General features: G+C 45.8%; 1 protein-coding gene across 1 annotated transcript in view; it reads left to right on the plus strand.

Moving 5' to 3' along the window:
* The window catches only part of LOC140426644 (LIM homeobox transcription factor 1-alpha-like), a 1,145,411-nt gene that overhangs the window by 22,511 nt on the left and 1,101,471 nt on the right, over window positions 1-21,429 (plus strand). The gene's annotated exons all lie outside the window — the stretch shown is intronic.

The raw sequence follows: 21,429 nt of genomic DNA on the forward strand, positions 1-21,429 counted from the left end.
ACCTTGATGGACACTGTACATATTTAAATCTGATCATGTGAAGGAATTAATAATGTGTATAGTCTGAACCTTGGTTTATAAATGGGGGGAGTGAGGCTCTCAGCAGGAGCCAGAACTCTCTTTACATTGTTGCTGAGTTGCAGAGTTTGGGAAATGTTGTGGCTAACTTGATCTTGAAAGATCCAATAAAAATAATGTTCAGTGGATTCAGCTGTGGGGAATGTGGTGTCATGCCAATATTACTACATGTTGGTGACTTAGAGAGTTGTAAACAGGATTACAGGTGTGGATGGATGGATTGGTTTATTGTCACGTGTACTGAGGTACAGTGAAAAGTATTGTTCTGTGCGCAGCTCAAACAGAGCATTCCGTACTTGAAAAGAAAATACATAATAGGGCAACATAGAATATACAATGTAAATACATGGACACAGTGGTGTTGTGAAATAATAGTGTGTCTTGCTCATTGGCAGTATGATGAGCACAGCTACACGATGTGTGAAATAATACCCGCATTGGTAAACTAATTAATGATAATTTGAGCAGAACTACATGAATTGCAAAACAATAACTCATATTGTTCACTCCTGATATCTGTGTACATAACTACAGAGAATTGTAAATAATTGTTGTATTTCTACTCATGAATGACATGCAAAAACAACTATGGAACATGTGAAATGCAGATAAATGACCCTGAATAATATGGGGACGAGAAGCAATATTGAAGCAAGTGCAAACACAGTATCAGGATGAATGAAATAGTGGGGGAAATCCAATGTTGTGAAAACAGGAGTAAGAAGTGTGACGTTTAGCAGCTACATGGAGTGGGATCTATCACTAATGTTGCTCACTGTAACTTACTAATGAGAATGGCTGCAAAGAATGCAATATATGCAGGAATTCATGTTAAGATGATATTCTTGATTCTTTGTCATGGATTTTAATGTTTTGTTCAGTAACCTCCACATATTACAATACGAGTGGATCCCCTCTGGCGTTGTGTACAGTAACCAGTAACTCAGATGATGCAATATTTTGTAATGGCAGGAGCGTTCTATCATTCAACACAGAATGTAATATTATGTTTCTAACAAGGGGCTGTGTTTAAACTGGCCTGCCTCTTTTCAGGCCACAATGTCTAATTGCTCCAGCCAGGCACCTATTGATTTGATTTGATTTGATTTATTATTGTCACATGTATTAGTATACAGTGAAAAGTATTGTTTTTTCATGCTATACAGACAACACATACCATACATAGGGAAGGAAGGAGAGACTACAGAATGTAATGTTACAGTCATAACTAGAATGTAGAGAAAAGATCAACTTAATATGAGGTAGGTCCATTCAAAAGTCTGATGGCAGCAGGGAAGAAGCTGTTCTTGAGTCGGTTGGTACGTGATCTCAAACTTTGGTATCTTTTTCCTGACGGAAGAAAGCGGAAGAGAGTATGTCCAGGGTGCGTGGGGTCCTTAATTATGCTGGCTGTCTTTCCGAGGCAGCGGGAATTATAGACAGAGTCAATGGATGGGAGGCTGGTTTGCGTGATGGACTGGGTTACATTCACAACCTTTTGTAGTTTCCTGCGGTCTTGTGCAGAGCAGGAACCATACCAAGCTGTGATACAACCAGAAAGAATGCTTTCAATGGTGCATCTGTAAAAGTTGGTGAGAGTCTGAGCTGACATGCCAAATTTCCTCAGTCTGCTGAGTCTATTGAGGTGAATTAGAGAATAGTTGATGTTACTGAAGAAGGTTTACATATTGGCAGTTTCTTGTAAATTCCTGACTTCACATCACAAGAAGCAATGTGAAATGACTGGCTTTCTTTCTCATCCATTCATACTTTTTGAAAATGTCACTTGCTCCTTGGTGTTCACTTGTGATATCTTGCGCTTTTACAGAAGTGAAATTTGGAAGCAATCAAGTGTGAACATTTGAAATGTATGAGTATGTGTTGGAGTCAAATTGGTCTTGGGTGATAGGACCAAAATGGGTGATATTGAATCGCCGACATATTTTTACACTACCACCTTCAATTCCATTGACTTCAACACTGTAACAGAAAAATGGGGCGGGATATAAAGTGGGCTGCTGATTTCAGTTTTACACTAATGCCCGAGATCAATTCCATCTTCAATATTTTACATTAAATCTTGATAATTGGTTTCAAGGATCAAATTAGAAATTCCCATCGCATCCCATTACTTAAGTAATGCATCATACCACAGTTGTGATGTCACAGAACAGTGTAAGCCAATCCAATCACACAGAGAGGATACTGCTAACCCTTCCAATCACCATTTGCTTCCATTCTTTGTCAATTCCCTCAGCCAAATCCTCTCTAAACAGGACCTCAGCAAAATGAAGAAACAATATAAACGTGCATCTGGGGGCAGCATGGTGGCACGGTGGTTAGCACTGCTGCCTCACAGCACCAGGGAGCTGGGTTCAATTCTGGCCTTGTGTGACAATCTGTGTGGAGTTTTTGCATTCTCCCCGTGTCTGCGGGGTTACCTCCGGGTGCTCAGGTTGCTTCCCACAGTCTAAAGGGTTAGATAGATTGGCCAGTCTACATTGCCCCTTAGTGTCCAAAGGTTAATTGGGGTTGCAGGGTTACAATAGAGTGGGGGCGTGGTCTGGGTGAGGTGTTCTTTCAGAGGGTTGACGCAGATTTGATAGGCTGAATGGCCCCCTTCTGCTTCGGCACTGAGATTCCTATGACATATTTACAGCATAAAGAGGGCCATTCGGCCCAATAATTCTATCCTGGTGTCTCAGCTTACTTCATCCAACAGCACCAGCATAACCATTACGCCTTTCTCTATCTTAACTTATCTACATTCCCATTAAATGCATCCAGGAATTTTTGTATGCGCATTCAGGACTTTAAAAAAAAGGAGCATTTCAAACTATGCTCTTATAGTTCATTAATTCAGCAAGTGTGTAAATATAAAACAAAAGTTAGGAACAGGAGAGTTCATGGACCCAAGAAATGCAGTTAGAAATATTAGCTGCTTGACTTAGCTTGAATAGGCTAGAATAACACCAGTCTCCTGAAGCTGGGGCTGCGATACAAAAATATATCACACGATCTCTGCTTGCTCGGTGATGGTTGAGGGAACAGAAGACAATCGGGATCAACCTTGGTCACTCGAGCGAGAATGCAACCGAAGGTAGCCTTCGACTCGACAGCTGCTTCACAACACAGTGGACTTAATGTATATTCCAGCAGCTGTGGGTTCAGAAACTACTGGTTATTATATAGACAATGGAAAAGAGTCGTAGTTGACAACAATGTTTAGGAAGAAGTCTTACAAGTATTTTAAAGGGAAGAATATATGAAGGCCAGATTGAAATGGCAGGGAATTGAATGTGAAGGGATAGATTTAGTTGCAGAGCCTGTACGGATGGGATGGGTCAAATGTTGTAATTTTTGTGATTCCAGGAGTGTAAAGGTTTCCCGCTGGCACCCTATTTTTAAAATATCCCTTTGTATTTTAAACCAAAGTTGGGGAACTAATACCTGCAAAGAAGACCATGAGCAAGAGATGCGTCAAACATACACTCTTCGTGAGTGTTGCTGAAAAAGTTGTTGAAGCTTTCCATCTCTTGTACTCATCAGGACAATTCGCAAGAATGCCAAATGTAAAAGGAACAATGATTTATACTGCATGAGAAGAGAGTGCATATTGGTTGGCAAGTGGACTCTGATTGGTAACGGCGTTGCCATGGAGAATGTTAAATGATGACTGCTAATCTTTGTTTAAATTTAACCCACGCAGGTTGACTTTTATTGGTCAAGGCGTTGCTCTGGGGAACTATAGAATGGCTGTCACCTGTTTTGTTTATTTGAAAACAGTGCAATGTGTGCACATGTTCTTTCTGTCTGCAAAGGACAAAGTCCTGTTCAAATCATATATGTAACTTCTAGCATGTGTAAGTGAGGATGCCATTTGCCTTTTAAATATCAGCTGGTGTACTTAACGGTGTGCATATATTGTTGATCATCAGTAGTATGGGTTTTATTTAATACCCACATGCAAAAGGTTGTGCTTTGAGCCAAAGAGAGGTATCAATTCTTGTTTTTTTGGGAGCTGTACGAGAAAGCAGGTGAAGGCAGGAACATGATGATTCTTAGATGTCACCGCTTGGAATATGCACTAGGCTCCTTCCAATCTCCATTTCAGCTGAAGTTACGGCAGGAGATTAGAAAGACCCTGTGGCAATCTTATGCCTTTTTATCCTTGTCTCAACTTTAAATGACCCTTTTTGCACCTTTAAATCTCTCCTGTGACTGTTTTGAGGTGTTTTCAACTCCAGAGTGTGGGACAGCTTCCAGGGCTTGGAGTTCCTGTGTGATTCCTTCCAGACAGAGGGGCCATCTGAACAGACTTGAACAAAACCATGTTAAAGATTGCAGAAGTTTAAATGTAAGTGGGTCTTGCCCATGATCACGTCACAGTATTAATGTTCTCTATCTGTAATGGCCAGAGGTCAATGGAAAGGCCTGATCTTGTTTATGTTCCTCCTGCTGCAATGATTTTAAATGATGTTAAATTCAGCTTAAATAAGTCTAAATTCAGTCAATTACAGCTGAACAGAACACACCTGCATGGCTTCAATTGACTGCTGCTCACAGGTCTTAGTTACCTAGGGCAGATTAAAACAGTCAATTGAATCCAATTAAAAGCAAGACCAAGAGTATTAAATCAATCAACTGAAGAATGGCTCATTTCTTGGCAATCCCACTCTTCTCTGTAATGGTGGATGAAACCCTGTTCCACTCACAATCGAAGATGATTGATTACACTGCTTGATTACACTGATTCATAGGAGATTTTACATCGAGGCTTAAGTTAATGAATTTGTGCGGCAATCTGAAGCAACTCATCAAAATGGGTATAGCACATTCTGGGCACCCCTATCAGAAAGTGCATGCCAGTATTTTAAGTGGTGGAGGGAAGTGGATAGGATGGAGGCAAAGTGTAGTGCGGAAAATTGTGTTTTTATTTTGCTTATAAGGCTTTGGGACAGCTGTTTCCAAATGGGAATATCTGACTGACCTCCCGTTCTCTTGCTGTTGGCCCGAGGACCTGTTAGGAGCCTATGTTCTGTGCTATCTTTAGCAGCAGACTGAAGCTTCAATGACATTCCAGATGGTGGCTGCAGATAGCTGTCCTGGGACAGTACCAAGACGAGCATTCATATCTTACTGAGCAGAGCCAGTCAACTGAAGGGTGCCAGAACGGTTGGAAAATTAATACGATAAGAGGAATAAGACTTGCATTTGTATGAGACCTTTGACATCCTCAGGTGGGCATGACTCCAATCGTGATTGGGTGACACCAGACTTGAGGTTTCCAACAGGAGGAAGGGAATGGTGAAGCAGGTGACAAGTTTCCCCCTTTTGAGGTGCTGGAGAAGTATGTGTCCGAGCAGGTGATAGCGCAGTACGGATTTGTTCCAACACAGCAAGGAAGAGTATGTAACAAGGAGGGATGAGAGACCGTGCATTTATACAACGCATCTCACAACCTTGGTAAGTCTCAAAATCCAGCACGTCTACTTCTGAAGCGTAGTTACTGTCGCAATGTAAGAAACGCGGTAGCAAATTTGCAAAATAAGGTTCCACAAATAACCATGTGATAATGATCATATCATCTATTTCATGTGAAGTTTGAGGGATAAATATTATTAGCGGGAAGAACTCTGTACACTATGGGATCTTTTCTAACCACTTGAGGGGGTTTACAGGGCCTTGGGTTAATACCTCACCCAGAAGACAACACCTCTGACAATACAGCACCATCTCAGTACTGCACTGCAGTGTTGTGTATTTTAGGAAGAGATGTGAGGATCATCGAGCAGCATCACATTGATGGAAAGTAATGAGAGAGGGAAGAAAAGATTCAATGGACAGAGGGAGGCTGAAGGTGAGGCTTCATAGGCAAGTATATTCTGGTTGGGTACCAGTATAAGTGGAGTCAATGTGTAAAGTACATCAACCGTCTGCATATGATTTCTGCCCAGTCATCACTTCCTAATGACAATTCTTTCTAAAAGGTGTCTGATGGCACATTGGTGTACCATTTTTAAAATAAAAGATGTTGTTTATTCCATTTTTGAAATGGTCTTTGGATGTTAAAGTTACCTTGATGGCTCTTTTTATTTCAGTGGAAACATTGTTGAAAGGTAGAACAAATTTGCTTCAATCCAGTACCTTTCTCAACCTCAGGACATCCCAAAGGACATCACAGCTAAGCAAGTGCTTTTCATGTATATAAATATGGTCCTTGGCAACCCTTAATGGTCAACGTTGAGGCTTGGTGACCAAGGGCACACTTCATATGATATTTATAGCATGTGAGTAAATCCAGCATGGAGAACACAGATCCCTGCCACCTGTCTGCTGTGCAGACATTTTGCCGCTGTTTACAACCTGTGCGGAGAATGGGGCGGAAAGATTGTTTGCATAAGTCAAGCAGCTTGTGTCTGGTGGTTATAATGATGTTATCAGCTTGAGTGTGAGAATTTATAGGCACTCCCTTAAGACCAATAAACTCTGCATTAATGCTACAATTAAGCAACCAGTTGGATCGAGCCTGGAGAAGTCAGTCAGTCTGCAAGATGGAAGTGTAATTGGAATATGAACTGCTATGAAAGTGAAATTGTTTCAATCTAGATCACTGTTGCTCTTCCTTTGTTATTTAATGCTGTATAGTTAGAAATGGTAGCACATACATTGGGAACAGTTGAATAAGAACACCAAAATGGAAGGAAGTAATTGAGGGAAGTCACACAAACAGTAAATTAAAAGATATTAAAATGGGAAATCTTTCTCGAATTTTCTGAAGGCTTAAGAAACGGAACTATTGTTTTAATCTACTGAAACAAATAAAAACAAGTTATGAAGGTGAAAGCAACTGTTTGTTATATGTTATTGGCAGGGATGCATTAAATATTTATCATATTTTCAACTTCAAAGAAGGAGAGAACCTGATGTTGATGTAATGAATAAGTTTGAGAGGCACTAGAAAACTAAATGGAAGCTACACTTCTTTCTCCTGGAGAAACTAATTTGTCTGTGTGCAACTGAATTAAGAAGTCACAGTCAGACATTGGTAAACCAGAGTTCTCAACATTGGACAGAATAAGTTGTGGAAAACCATATCCTCCTCTGGAGAAAGCCTGTAGGGGAGCAATACCTCCCCTTAAACAAAATGGTAGAGATAAGTATGCAATAAAATGTGGAATGTTGTAGAATGTGTGGTTTTCCTAACCTTTCGGGAAGCATGTATATTGTTGGCACTATTTAAGACATTGTGGGCACAATTTAATGGCCGCGTTGCGCCCGGCACGGATCCAATCCATGCGGGCTAGTTAGATCGTGGGCGGGGCCCAAATTAGGAACCACGCTGAGCGATTTGCAATCTAACCAGTCCACTCCCGTTGGTGGGATCAAGATCAGGCCTAGATGTGGTGTGAAGCTAATTGAAGCCATTTAAGGGCAATCTCCATCTCATTAGCAAGATGGAAGTCTGATCTAATGGCCTCCTGTAATTTAACTGGCTCCCCAGTGAGAAGTCACACGGGCGCCGATTAGTAGTGGTCCACACAGACATGCACCAGGTGTCATGGCATCTGGGGGGTCTCTCAGGCCATTGGAGACCCCTGGGTGGTCAGGGACAGGGCAGGGTGGCACCCTGACTCATCCCTGACCACCCAGGCACCTTGGCACTGCCAGGCTGTCAATGACCTTCAGGGCCTGTTCCTCACAGGGGGTGATGACCCTGATGTCCGGCACTCTGCTGCCTGTCTGGGTCCCCTCCTGTCTGTTGTGGGCCAACTTCTCCTGTGGGGACACAGAGGTGGTATTGTGAGACACATGCTTCATGCTTGGCGAGGGTGGCATGGCAAGGTTGTGCTGGTGGGTGTGCTGGGGCGCAGGCGTGGTATTGGGGTGGGGAGGTACCGAGCACAGGCCCATCGAGGGGGGCTGTCCGGGGGTGGCAGGGGGATCAGTGCCAGGGGGCCGATTCCAACTCACCTGTGCAACCCGATGAAAGTTGTTTAGCTTGCGACACTGGGTTGTGATCCTCCTGGTCACACTCCCCGAGCTGACGGCCGCTGCCACCGCCTCCCAGGCTGTCCTGTGGTTGACTTTCCGAGCCCCTCAGGGGAACAGTGTATCCTGCCTGGACTCAACCACATCCATCAGTCTGGCCAGGTTGTTATCTCCGAATCATGGAGCTAGTTTGTACGGTTGCATGACTATGTGCTGGCTGGGGTTTGCTCTGCCTGTCAACTAAAGACCTGCTCCCCCTCCTTAGCAGGGAGCTGCCGAGCGCGGTCCCAGCGAATCAACCGGTGAGACAGTTTTTTCTAGTGTGGTGATAACTTAATTAACGTTAGATACCAGTGACGGCCTCGCTGGGTCAGCCATTGGGAAACACCCAGCTGAACCCGCTCAATACCATGCTTCAAAGCATTTCCGTTAGTTCGTGCCGGTAGAAAGTTTTCCGTATTTCACGCCCTGTGTTGCATCGTATGGGGAAATAAGGTCACCATGGGCGGCACAGTGGTTAACACAGTTGCCTCACAACTCCAGGGACCCATGTTTAATTCCGACCTTGTGTGGAGTTTGCACTTTCTCCCCGTGTCTGCGTGGGTTTCCTCCGGGTGCTCTGGTTTCCTCCAACAGTCGAAAGATGTGCAGGTTAGGTGGATTGGCCCTGCTAGATTGCCCCCTAGTGTCCAAAGATGTGTAGGTTAGGTTAAGGGGTTATTGGGATAGTGTGGGCGGGTGGGCTTTGGTGGAGTGCTCTTTCAGAGGGTTGGTGAACTCGATGGATGAATGGCCTCCTTCTGCACTGTAGGGATTCTATGACCTGATAAAATGTATTCAAGCACAGTAGCTATAAGTGAAGTGGTAGATCTTGGGTCTATTGAAGGAACGGCAACATATTTCCAAGTCAGGGTGGTGAGTGGCTTGGAGGGGAACCTCCAGCTGCTGGGGTTCGCAGGTATCTGCTGCCCTTGTCCATCTAGATGGTAGTGGTTATGCGTTTGGAAAGTGCTGCCGAAGGAGCCTTGGCGGGTACCTGCAGTGCAAGTTAATGTCATGTCTGATCAAGATGGTGGGGTCCGGTTGCGGGCACTGGCAACGGCGCCGCTCGCGTTTGCCCCAGGAAAGTTCTCGGAGCCTGATGGTGGTGGCCACGCTAAAAATATCGAGGCAATTTCAGCAGCACTTTAGGTTGGGGCGGGGTCGAAGTTGATGCCGATCTGAGGGGACTATGGATTTGAGCCAGGAAGGATGGATGCTAGATTTTGGGGTTGGTAAGGAGCGAGGGATGATGGAAATGAAGGATTTGTTTTTGCTGGAGGGGTTGCTGTAGGTGATGGGGCTGGAGTGTGGGGGAGGTCTTCTCTGTGATCTGTGCAACGATTTTGGGGAGGATATGGTGTCTTTGGAGGGGGTTAAGGCCAAGTGGGAGGAAAGTTGTGAATGGGACTGTGGTATGGGGTGTTGTAGAGAGTGAATGCCTCAACCTTGTGTGCGAGGCTCGGGTTGATACAGCTGAAGGTAGTGCATAGGGTGCATCTGACGAAGTAGAGGATGAGCCGGATGAGGGGGTGGAGGATAGTTGTGAGCAGTATGGGAGGGACATAGCCAATCACGTACATATGTTCTGGTCCTGCCCTAAGTTGGAGAAATTTTGGAGGTCATTCTTCAGCACCATGTGGACAATCTTACACCTGGATTTAGAGTCCAGTCCCCTGGGACCATACTCGGGGTGTTGGACTTGCTGGAGTTGCAGGTGGGAGTGGCGGCAGATGTTTTAGCTTTTGCCTCACTGATTGCTCGCAGGTGGCCCCTGTTGGGCTTAGGTCAGTTTCACCACCCCGTACCTCACTGTGGCTGGGGGATTTAATGGAGTTCTTTTACTTTGGAAGAGGTGAAATTTGCTCTGAGGGGGGCGAGTGAGGGATTCCATAAGAGATGGAGTTTGTTTATACTACATTTCAAGGATCTGGTTACCGTGAACTGCTGTGGGGGGGGGGGGGGGGGGGTTGGTTTTACTTTGTTAAAATATAAAAATATTTTGAAAAAAGATGGCAGATCCCACCTCCGCTACTGGAGGCTGACTTAAATGTGACTGGGAGTGGTTTATGAATAAAAGAACGACTTGTAGGCAGCATTATTCTTAAGGACACGATGTATCAGTTGTCATTTATATTGATGTTGATGGATAACGAGCTGACCATATGCCTGACTCTTTCTGCAGCAATTTCGATATCGAAAGAGGGATCTCTCAGCAAAGGTTAAAATCAACACAGGCTGTGGAACACTTGAATTTGGAATATAGAAAGAAAGAACTTGCATTTATCTATTATTTGAAATATTTTTATTCTCCTTTTTTCACATTTTCATCAAAATTTACAACAGATGATCAACAATAACAACAAATACAATAGCAATCCCCCAGGACTTGCATTTATAAAGCACCTTATGACACCTTCAGAATATCTCAATTTTCTTCAAGACTGATGAATTTTGAACTGTGACCACACTTCTGTGAGATAAGCAAACAGAGCAGCTAACCTGCACAGTCTAACCTCCTACAATCAGTGATTGAGCTATGAATCTATTTTTAATGATGTTGGTTGAGGGAAGAGTATTTACAAGCACACTGACAGCTCCTTGCTGCTGTTTGAAAAAGTGTCATGCAATCTGCAAGGTTCTATTGAATCACCGTTTTGCCCAAAATATAATAATCTTTATTACTGTCACAAGTAGGCTTACATCAACACCAATGAAATTACTGTGAAAAGCTCCCTAGTCACCACATTTTGGCGCCTGTTTGGGTACACTTGAGAGATAATTCAAAATGTCCAATTCACCATCAAGCACGTCTTTCGGGACTTGTGGGAGGAAACCCACGCAGACTCGGGGAGAACGTGCAGACTCCGCACAGACAGTGACCCAAGCCGGGAATCGTACCCGGGTCTTTGGTGCTTTGGGCATCAGTGCTGACCACGGTGCCACCGTGCAAATATGACCCCTCCAACCATATTCCTCCACTCCTCCTGCAATGAAGTTTAGCCGAGATTATGCTCATCGATTGTGGAATTGAACTTGGACACGTAATCTCCTGTCTCAGAACCAAACTGTCACCAAGGGACACATGTCAACAAATCTATAACACTGGATCACAATTTGGTAAACCAGCCAGATTATTAACTTACCTGTGTGGAAAAGTGTTGTTTGCACTGAATATTTTTGTTAAAATGGAGTGTGATTGAATGGAGGACAGAAAAAAAAAATCATCTGTCTGAATATATAGATTCATCATTGATGAAAAGAATTGGTAAATAATGAATTTGACAAGGATCCAGCCATGTAGTCAGGTCTACCAAATGGGGGCATTTCAAGCCTTCAGGATATTCACTATGCAAGGTACCTTGTCAACCTCTTTAAGAACCCTGTTATGATGTTGGCATCATAAGCATGAAAAATATGGGAATCATAAAGGAGCTGCAAATGAAGGAGCCAGATGTGAATTGCACTGGTCCATAGCTGACCGGTCTAGAGGATATAAAGTCCTCTCCCCTCCCCTCCAGGGAGAGGAAGCAGAAAGATTTGAGTGTTCGTGATGGCTTGTGTGGAGAGGAGGGAAGGACATCATTTGTGGAGGGTGACAGTGAGGTATGGATGTGAGAGGGCAATAGGCTGACATTTGAGTGTGAGTGCTGGCTGTTTAGTTGGGGTTTGTGAGGTGCCTGGAGAGAGAAATTAGTGTAGCTGCAAGACGTGTTGTGTTGTGCTGTGCAGGAGACTGCTGGGGCTTGATCTGAAAGTGTTATGACACTCACCTGTCTTGTCCTCCTGAACTCTTGGATCCCCACTGAATCACAGTCCTGCTGCTCACTTCTGCGCCACTTCCAATCTCTGCCTGCATGTTCAGAAAGGTTGTCGTCTTCCACCATCCCCACCCCTGTCTTTGGGCGAGCTCACCTCACTGCAGCCCCTCAAACACCATGGCAAGATCTCCAGGTAAGGGTGAGGGACCTTCCCCTGCCTCCCCACCATTCCTGGATTTGCTGCGACCTCAAAAGTCCAACTGCCGCTGAGCTTTTCTGAAACCTGCGGTGGTGCTTTAAAGAGAAACCCTTTCTCTGACAAAATGGCTGCATCACCCCACTGCCCTAATTGGTTGGGGAGTCGGAGGCTGGTACTTAATTGGTTCACCTTGGTAAAGAGCAATTGGAAGGCCCGCTAAACAGGACGTCTGTTTTGTGACCCGAAAATAGTCCTGCTGTCACGCCAGCGACTAAGGCAGGAAGATTACACCCTCAGACTTATTTATGCTACCCAATGTAAGATGCCAGTGAGATCATTCTTTATCTGTGGAGAAGTCACATAGAACTGAACTCCTTACCTCACAATATCTTGTGTTCATGGATTGTATTGGTTAATATTTCATTGAGAAGGAGATTGTGTGTTTGCGGGTGTGCCTGCATGTATGTATGCATGTGCACATGTGTGTGTGTGTGCGTGTGTGTGTGGGAGGTTGGGGTTGAGCAGAGGGGGTGGGGAGGATATGCTCATTAATTAAATGAGCTTTATCATTGTGTGTCCACGTAGATCTTATGAAAGAAATAAATGCTGCCAGGTGAGGCTCCCAAATTCATAGAGGGAGAGAGCAATAACTTGCATTTATATAGCACCATTAACAGTCTCAGGATATTCCAAAGCACTTTACAGCCAATGAAGAGCTTTTGAAGTGTGGTTCGTATTGCAATGTAAGAGCATTTGGATGTGCCTTCATATTGGCGTATGGATGTTTCACATCTCAGAGCACTGGGTTGATTCCATGCCTGGCATCCATCCGTAATTTCCTGAAGTATGCCTTTCCACCACGGGCAGAAACCAATAGCCTCCCAACAGAAAGAGAGAAGGAAAGGCTCTCGTGCAGTTGGCTGATATTAAAAAAAAAAAAGAAATGGTGAGGAGGGCGTGGGGTGGATCAGGAGAGTGGATCATCCACTTGCCCACAAACAGTGCCACGCGATCACAATGGGCCAGGAAAGAGCAAAACATTCACTGACGTCAAAAAACCAAAGCAGATGATCATCCCCTCCCAATATCACCTCGAACAGGCAGGAACTTTATGTGAAAATGCCGAGCATATTGAAAAGCATCTTACTGCAAAGCTTATGATTTCTTCTATTGGTCTGCCAGTGAACCCAAGTAAAGATGCTGTAGTATCAGTGATCTCCACACAATGCGTGTTTGTAAGCACAACCCTCCTTCTTTCCCTCCGTAGATCCATGGAACAGGTGACAAAGGTCCAGCTTTGACCAGACAATGCCCTCAGCACATAAGAGCTACAAATTTGCTGAGCAGCAACATTAAAAAGTAACGAGCGGCAGTGTCATTTGAGCTGGGCAGGTTTGTTTAAGCGGGGTCTGTATCGTCGTTCTGAAGTCTGTGGCATACAGCTGAGCTCCAGTGAGCAAGTCAGGCCTCAGGTTTCCCTCTTCACAATGCACCTATTGTCCATTCTATTCAACAAAAAAAACACAGCACAAATCCACTTGAGAATCTGTAAACAAGCAAATATTGTTCCGAACAAAAACAATTCGTAAATACTTTTTGGGGAAAATGCCTTTTCATTATTTTTTGCGGGCAAGATATGTGCCGGAAATTATGCTTCGAATGTATATTTATCGTTCCTTATACAACACTTACTGTGCATTGAAGCAAGGAAGGAGAAGGGTGGTTTCAAAGACTTTATTTGAAATGCACCTGACGCTCTGGCAAGTTGGCATGAATCCAGGCCCAACTTTTGACCCAGAGGGGATGAAGGTCTTTAAGTACATAGCAGCTTTCTCTACCCTGGTTAGGTTTCACAAAGGGTATATTTAACGTGTGTTTTTAAAGGTTGCCAGAAATAAAAGTGCCTGACAGAGAAATATGCAATTCAATATATTTTTAGTGGCAGTTCTGAGGGAAGTTTTGTGAAAGGGACTCTGTTAGGTTCTTTAGTGCAGACTGTGCAGATACATTGTGCCAGTTTATGGCCATTAAACAGTAGAAGGGTTGACTCTTCCAGTCGGGGTCTGACAAACATAATGTTAGAGTTGTCAATCTGCAGGACTTAAAGATTAATAACTGTTGTGAACAAGCCTGGATAGAGATTCTAAGGGAGTTAAAACAAAATGGTGTTCTTTATATATTCTTTGTTCTTGTAGTGGTTCAAGAACCCAGCTCACCACCACTTTCTCAAGAGCAATTAGGGATGGGCAACAAATGCTGGCATTGCCAGCTATGCTCACATTCCATGAATGGATAAAATAAAATTCTGTCCCTTAGTTATAGAAATAATGACTGAGTCAAGAATGATTTACTTAGGTAATGAAAAGATTTTGCACTGTTCAGTTGTGAGAAGCTGATGTGCCTTGAGAATGGATGTGTTGAGTAACCAATGATGTGAGTATGGGGGCTGGGCAGTGCGAGGCAGGAGGTCCTGTGATGAAAGCTCCAGGAGCACAGCCAATCAGAGTTGGTATTTTCTTTGTTGTGGCCCCAAATAGAGAGAATCAGAGGTGGCACAAGTTTGAGTTTTATATCATAGTGCAAGGGGTTTATTTTACAAGATGCTGCTCAAACAGGGTACAGTGGTGAACGCCACAAAGCCCTCAAAATGTTTCGATGATGTAATTACGTAACACGTGACATTACACCAGTCAAGGACTGGTTTAGCCAATGGGCTAGAAAGCTGGTTTGTGATGCAGAACAAGGCCTGCAGCGCAGGTTCAATTCCCGTACTGGCTGAGATTATTCATGAAGGCCTGCTTTCTCAACGTTGCCCCTCGTCTGAGGTGTGCTGATCCTCAGGTTAAACCACCACCAGTCAGCTCTCTCCGTCAAAGGGGAAAGCAGCGTTTGGTCATTTGGGACTATGGCGACTTTACTTTAAAGCAACTGCTTCTAGCAGAATTGAGAGCTGCTTTCTCTCTCACTAACTATCTTCAACTGCAATCCAATTCGGCAAACATTACACCAGCCAATGGTGTTACTCTGATACATAACAGTTGGCAACCCAACTGTATGTGCCGGGTTATTAAACACCTGCCCAGTTGTTATTCCATGTTCCAGAGGCTGACTGAAACAACCCTCATCACCACTCACCACTTTCAAGTCACAACGGGAACAAGAGGTTTGTTTTCCCTTAGTCTGCAGAGAGATCCAGGTTCTTTCCGGTGAAGTGACAGTACTGTCACATAGTATATCAGCAAAAAATGGATAACTTTCTCTCAATTCAGCTAGGTCCAATCTGGGTTGCAGAGGCGAAAGGTCTAATTGGCCAACCAGGCATCGGGGAGCAAATCGGTTCCAGTGGCAATGGTATGGAGACAGAAGATGATGAGGGATGCAGTGAGATTGTGACTGTGATCTATCAAAAAAGGCAGAGTCTGGCATCTCCCTTAAAAGTGGATGTACTTTTATCAGATGAAGAATAATTTAATTTTGCCTTCCAAAGTCCAGACCCATATTGCAGGGCTGAAACAGTAGCTTTCTTATCACCATGCCAGCTAGTCCCATATAAGAGTGACTGGACCCCTTGTTGCCTCCAGGAAGTGAAGTGTCTTCAGATGATTTCCACCCCACACCACCACCATTGGACACTCCTCGAGGTACACTGCCATCCCACGACAATTGTAAAGTGGAGAGGCCCCTCGCTATCAACTGAATGACTCTCGACTGTCCCACAAACAGTCCTCTCCCTTATCTCCAATATTCTGATAGCTAATTAATGAAACTGTTCAAATAAGTGACAAATAGGCATTATTTTTAATTCCCTTGTGATATTACCATCGGGGTCACTTGCAGCAGTGTCCTGGTGATTAATCCTTAATTTCCAGAGACTCCAAGAGAATCCTGGAAAGTCAGCAACTGCACCCCTAGCCATACCTTTACTCCCCATCCTTGGTCATGGGTAAAATATAATTTGGTCAGTAGAGTAAGTATACTGTACACTCTGCAGCCCCACCAAAACCAGGAGGTCGAAAAAGCCTGTCTGAAAATAATTACTTTCCATGACTCTTTCTGGGCATTCAGTGGGCGACAAATGGGGTCTTAGGAAGCCAAAGACAATGCTTCAGCGTTCATAGTTGGAACACGAAAACCCATTGCCGTAGAAACAGGTAGTAACTGTAACAAAAGAGATCTGCCGCATGACACTGTTTTTGATTGAAAGGCTCCTTTGTGCAAGTTCATTTCCGAGGCAGTGAGGAAGATTAAGATAAAACCCACTATTCCCTAGTAAGCTGTTTCCTTGCCAGCCTCTCTCTCTCTCTCTCTCTCTCAATTATCAGTGTTTTAAAGATGAAAGCCACATCGAGTAAACAAAGTCCTTGGCAGACTGTACTTTTGGGTGTGATATGCTCAATATTATTGGCTCGTTATTGAGGGCGGCAGGCTGGAGAAAGGCAGAGTGATAATCAGTTCCACTTTGTTATAGGCACCAATACCTGCCTTGGTAACTATTCCGAAGTCCCAATGCTTCCGAAGTCCCAATGTAGCATTTATCCACCAGCAAATAGGAAGTGTATTTTTAAAATGATTGAAAATCTCTCAGGTTACACATGAAAATGAGACCATCATAATCTCTGCCGGCGCAAGCCCCACTTATCGCTTGGTTTCTGGACCAATGATCGATGACGATAGTGTTGGGTGCAAGGGCCTGTATGCACTGGGACTGGCAGCTGGGAGTCGGGGGCCAGGATTCTCCAAAATCCCGGCCAAGTGTTGATGCCGGCATAAACACCGGAGTGTTTCACGCCAGCGTCAACGGGCCTCTGGGCCCAGCGATACAGGGGGCCAGCACGGCGGCGGAGTGCTGCGTGCTGCTCCGGCACCGATCCGCGGCCCTGCACTGCATGCGCGTGGTGGTTGTTTCCATGGCTGCGCCACGCAACATAGCGTAGTGACACAGCGGGCCCACGCGGAAGGAGGTAGACGCCCTCCAGATTGTAGCCTCCGATCGCGGGCCTGGCCGTCGTGCAGGCCCCCCCTGGAGTCTGATCCCCCCCCCCCCCGCCTGGAATCTGATCAGGCTGGCCACCGCAGCCGCGGGTTCGAGATCCCGCCGGGTTGTACCAGGTTGGAACCATGAACTCGGCCGGTCGACCGCGGAGAATTGCTGCAGGGGCCGTTTTCAACAGCCCCGACTGGCGCAGCGCCGACCGCATGCGCGCGACTGGAGCCGATTCTCTGGTCGCCAGAGAATCGTGTCCTGGGGCGAGATTCTCCGACCCCCCCGCCAGGTCGGAGAATCGCCGGGGGCTGGCGCGAATCCCGCCCCCGCCGGTTGCCAAAGTCTCCGGCACCGGACATTCGGCAGGGGCGGGAATCGCGCCGCGCCGGTTGGCGGGCCCCCCCCCCCCGCGCAATTCTCCGGCCCGGATGGGCCGAAGTCCCGCTGCTAGAATGCCTGTCCCGCCGGCGTAGATTAAACCACCTACCTTACCGGCAGGACAAGGCGGCGTGGGCGGGCTCCGGGGTCCTGGGGGGGGCGCGGGGCAATCTGGCCCCGGGGGGTGCCCCACGGTGGGCCCCGATCGCGGGCCAGGCCACGCATCTGAAAATGTTCCATCTCAGGAGCTGGAACTTCTCTAGCAACTTGTTTAGGTGAACATAAGAACTAGGAGCAGGAGTAGGCCATCTGGCCCCTCGAGCCTGCTCCACCATTCAATGAGATCATGGCTGATCTTTTGTGGACTCAGCTCCACTTTCCGGCCCGAACACCATAACCCTTAATCCCTTTATTCTTCAAAAAACTATCTATCTTTATCTTAAAAACATTTCATGAAGGAGCCTCTACTGCTTCACTGGGCAAGGAATTCCATAGATTCACAACCCTTTGGGTGAAGAAGTTCCTCCTAAACTCAGTCCTAAATCTACTTCCCCTTATTTTGAGGCTATGCCCCCTAGTTCTGCTTTCACCCGCCAGTGGAAACAACCTGCCCGCATCTATCCTATCTATTCCCTTCATAATCTTGTATGTTTCTATAAGATCCCCCCTCATCCTTCTAAATTCCAACGAGTACAGTCCCAGTCTACTCAACCTCTCCTCGTAATCCAACCCCTTCAGCTCTGGGATTAACCTAATGAATCTCCTCTGCACACTCTCCAGTGCCAGTACGTCCTTTCTCAAGTAAGGAGACCAAAACTGAACACCATACTCCAGGTGTGGCCTCACTAACACCTTATACAATTGCAGCAGAACCTCCCTAGTCTTAAACTCCACCCCTCTAGCAATGAAGGACAAAATTCCATTTGCCATCTTAATCACCTGTTGCACCTGTAAACCAACTTTTTGCGACTCATGCACTAGCACACCCAGGTCTCTCTGCTCAGCAGCATGTTTTAATATTTTATCATTTAAATAATAATCCCTTTTGCTGTTATTCCTACCAAAATGGATAACCTCACATTTGTCAACATTGTATTCCATCTGCCAGACCCTAGCCCATTCACTTAGCCTATCCAAATCCCTCTGCAGACTTCCAGTATCCTCTGCACATTTTGCTTTACATACCTTCAGAAAACATATCCCTCAACTTCTCTAACCCCACCCTCTCCCATGCCCTGAACAATGAATCCAGGCCAGACGGCACAAACCTCTGATTCCTGTAAATCGGAACCAGTAGTGACACAGAGCCCTGTTTGAAATGCTGCCTAAACTGATTCCAAGTCCTCAAAGTGGCTATCACCACTGGGCTCGAAGACCGTCTAGTTCAGGGAAAACGGGAGTGGGGCAGTAACCAGAGCCCTCACTTGACCCGATGCACGAACCCTTCTCCATCCGCACCCGTATTGAATCTGGCTCCCTGAACCACCCCCACACCGTATTAATATATGCCGCCTAATATAACAACAGATTGGGCAGTGTCAACCCCCTCCCCAACCACCAGCCTATCCCTTCGCAGAAAGATCCTGGGACCTGCGGGGTCTTACCAGCCCAAACAAAAGCGGATATCAATTTATTTATTAACTCTGCATCATTAACTTGGAAGAAAGACTGGGAGACACTGGAACAAAAACAAAAACCTTGGATAATATTCACCATCTGTACCCTTATCGCCTAGGTCAGATGGAGGGCATCCCACCTTTACAAATCGGCCTTCACCCCATCCATCAGACTAGCAAAGTTAAGTTTATGGAGCGAAACCCAATTGTGGGCCGCCCGGATTCCCAGATACTGGAAGCTAGTCCTGGCTGGACGAAACGGCAGCCTCCCCAGGTCAGCTCCCCTCCCCAGGGGTTTCACCGGAAAATATTCACTCTTGCCAAACTTCCTTAGCAACTTCATTATCTCCCCCACATTGGAGAGTGGGTCTGAGATATATAGCAGCAAATCATCCGCATACAAGGGGGTTCTATGCTCCCTCCCTCCCTCCATGCTCTATCCCCCTCCATCCAGTGGACAACCTTAACGCAATGGCAGCAGCTTAATTGCTAAAGCAAACAAAAGCGGAGACAATGGACACCACTGCCTTGTACCCTTGTTCAGTTGGAAATAACCAAGCTCAGGGCATTAGTATTCACACTTGCAGTGGGGGTCCTGTACAAAAGCCTAAACCATAATATACCTTTTGGCCCAAAGCCGAAGTGCCCCCACTCAGCCCTATCAACCGCTTTCTCAGTGTCCATCGAGATAATCACCTCTGGCTCGGCCCTAAGGAAAGCAATAACCCAACGTTCAACAATCTCCTAATATTGGCCGACAACTGCCGGCCCTTAATGAATGCAGTCTGCTCCTCTGAAATCACCCCTGGAAGGCAGGGCTTCAAACGCATAGCCAACACCTTAATCAACAACTTGGCATTCGCGTTTAACAATGAAATAGGTCAATATAACCGACATTGATGGGATCCTTCTTCAGGATCAAGGAAATTGATGCCTGCTCCAACGTGGCTGGCAATACTCCCCTGGACACGGAATCATTAAACACATCCAGTAGAAGTGGGTCCAACTGACCAGCAAACTGTTTGTAAAACTCAATAGGGAATCCATTGCTTTGCCTGTCTGCATTAACTGAATACAGTTCATGACCTCGTCCGGCCCTATCAAAGCCTCCAATACTATCTTTTCTCCTGCTCAACCTTCGGAAAGGATAACCCATCCAAATATTGCATCATTGATGCACCCTCCTCCTGGGACTCTGACTCATAAGGGCCCCAGTAAGAAGGCCTCAAACACCTCACTAATCTTCTCTGGGGCAGAAACCAGCTTGCACCCATCTGCACTATCTCCCAGGAGGCAGCCTGGCATCTCAGCTGGGGAACTAATTGACCAAGTCATCTTTAAATATTGTGGATACCCATAACAGGAGAAACTACAGCTACTGTCTGTCTGTTCTCCCAAACACTTCCAGGACAGAGCCCTGCTCTTGGTTATATGCTGATGGTCACTTTAAAACCCTTTGACTGTGAGCAGTCTCTAGCTTCATAGCTGAAGGCTATTGCTAATAAGGAATTAGGCTAGTTTGTTGTTCGAGAACTTCACAGCTCTCGTGGGCACATGTAGCACATCTCAGACAATGATTATTGAATCGCATTTCAATCAAACTTTGAAGCCTGAATAGTTTGTCAGCACCATCGAGGCAGCAGCCAACAATCAAACACTCAAGAGCTGGACTTCAGCACTGGGGGCTGTGGTAGTATGTATTGGGGGTCATGTGGGACTGGAAGCCCTAATGTCATTGGCTGACAGATCCCGGGTCCTGGTTGGCTGTTGACCTCTAGCTCCGCCCTGAAGGCGGAGTATAAGAAGCCGGAGTCTTCCCCCGCAGGCCAGTTTACTATTGAGCTGCGGGGGAACAGACACGCTTAATAAAGCCTCATCGACTTCACTCTATTCGTCTCACGGAGTCTTTGTGCGCTACAATTTATTAAGCGTGCCTAAAAAGGACTATGGAGCTCAGGATCATTCCAGAATGCCTGAGGATCAGCCCCCACGCAGTGAACGCGGCAGCAGCCTTCAAGCACTGGCAGACTTGCTTTGAGGCCTACCTCAGAACGACCACCGGCCGGGTCACAGAAGACCAAAAACTGCAGGTCCTGCACTCTAGGGTGAGCACGGAGATTTTCTCCCTCATCGAAGACTCGGAGGATTTCCAGACTGCGTTCGCAGCACTGAAAAGTCTCTATGTCCGCCCAGTTAACCAAATCTACGCTTGCTACCAGCTCGCGACGAGACGGCAAGCTCCCGGAGAATCGATGGACGAATTCTACGCGCTGCTGATTTTGGGACGAGCCTGCAGCTGGCCGTCTGAGAACGCAAACGAACACACGGACATGTTAATGCGCGATGCTTTTGTGGCAGGTATGCAATCCTCCCAAATCCGCC

Source organism: Scyliorhinus torazame, chromosome 7 (assembly GCF_047496885.1).
Source record: "Scyliorhinus torazame isolate Kashiwa2021f chromosome 7, sScyTor2.1, whole genome shotgun sequence".
NCBI classification, from domain to species: Eukaryota; Metazoa; Chordata; class Chondrichthyes; order Carcharhiniformes; family Scyliorhinidae; genus Scyliorhinus; species Scyliorhinus torazame.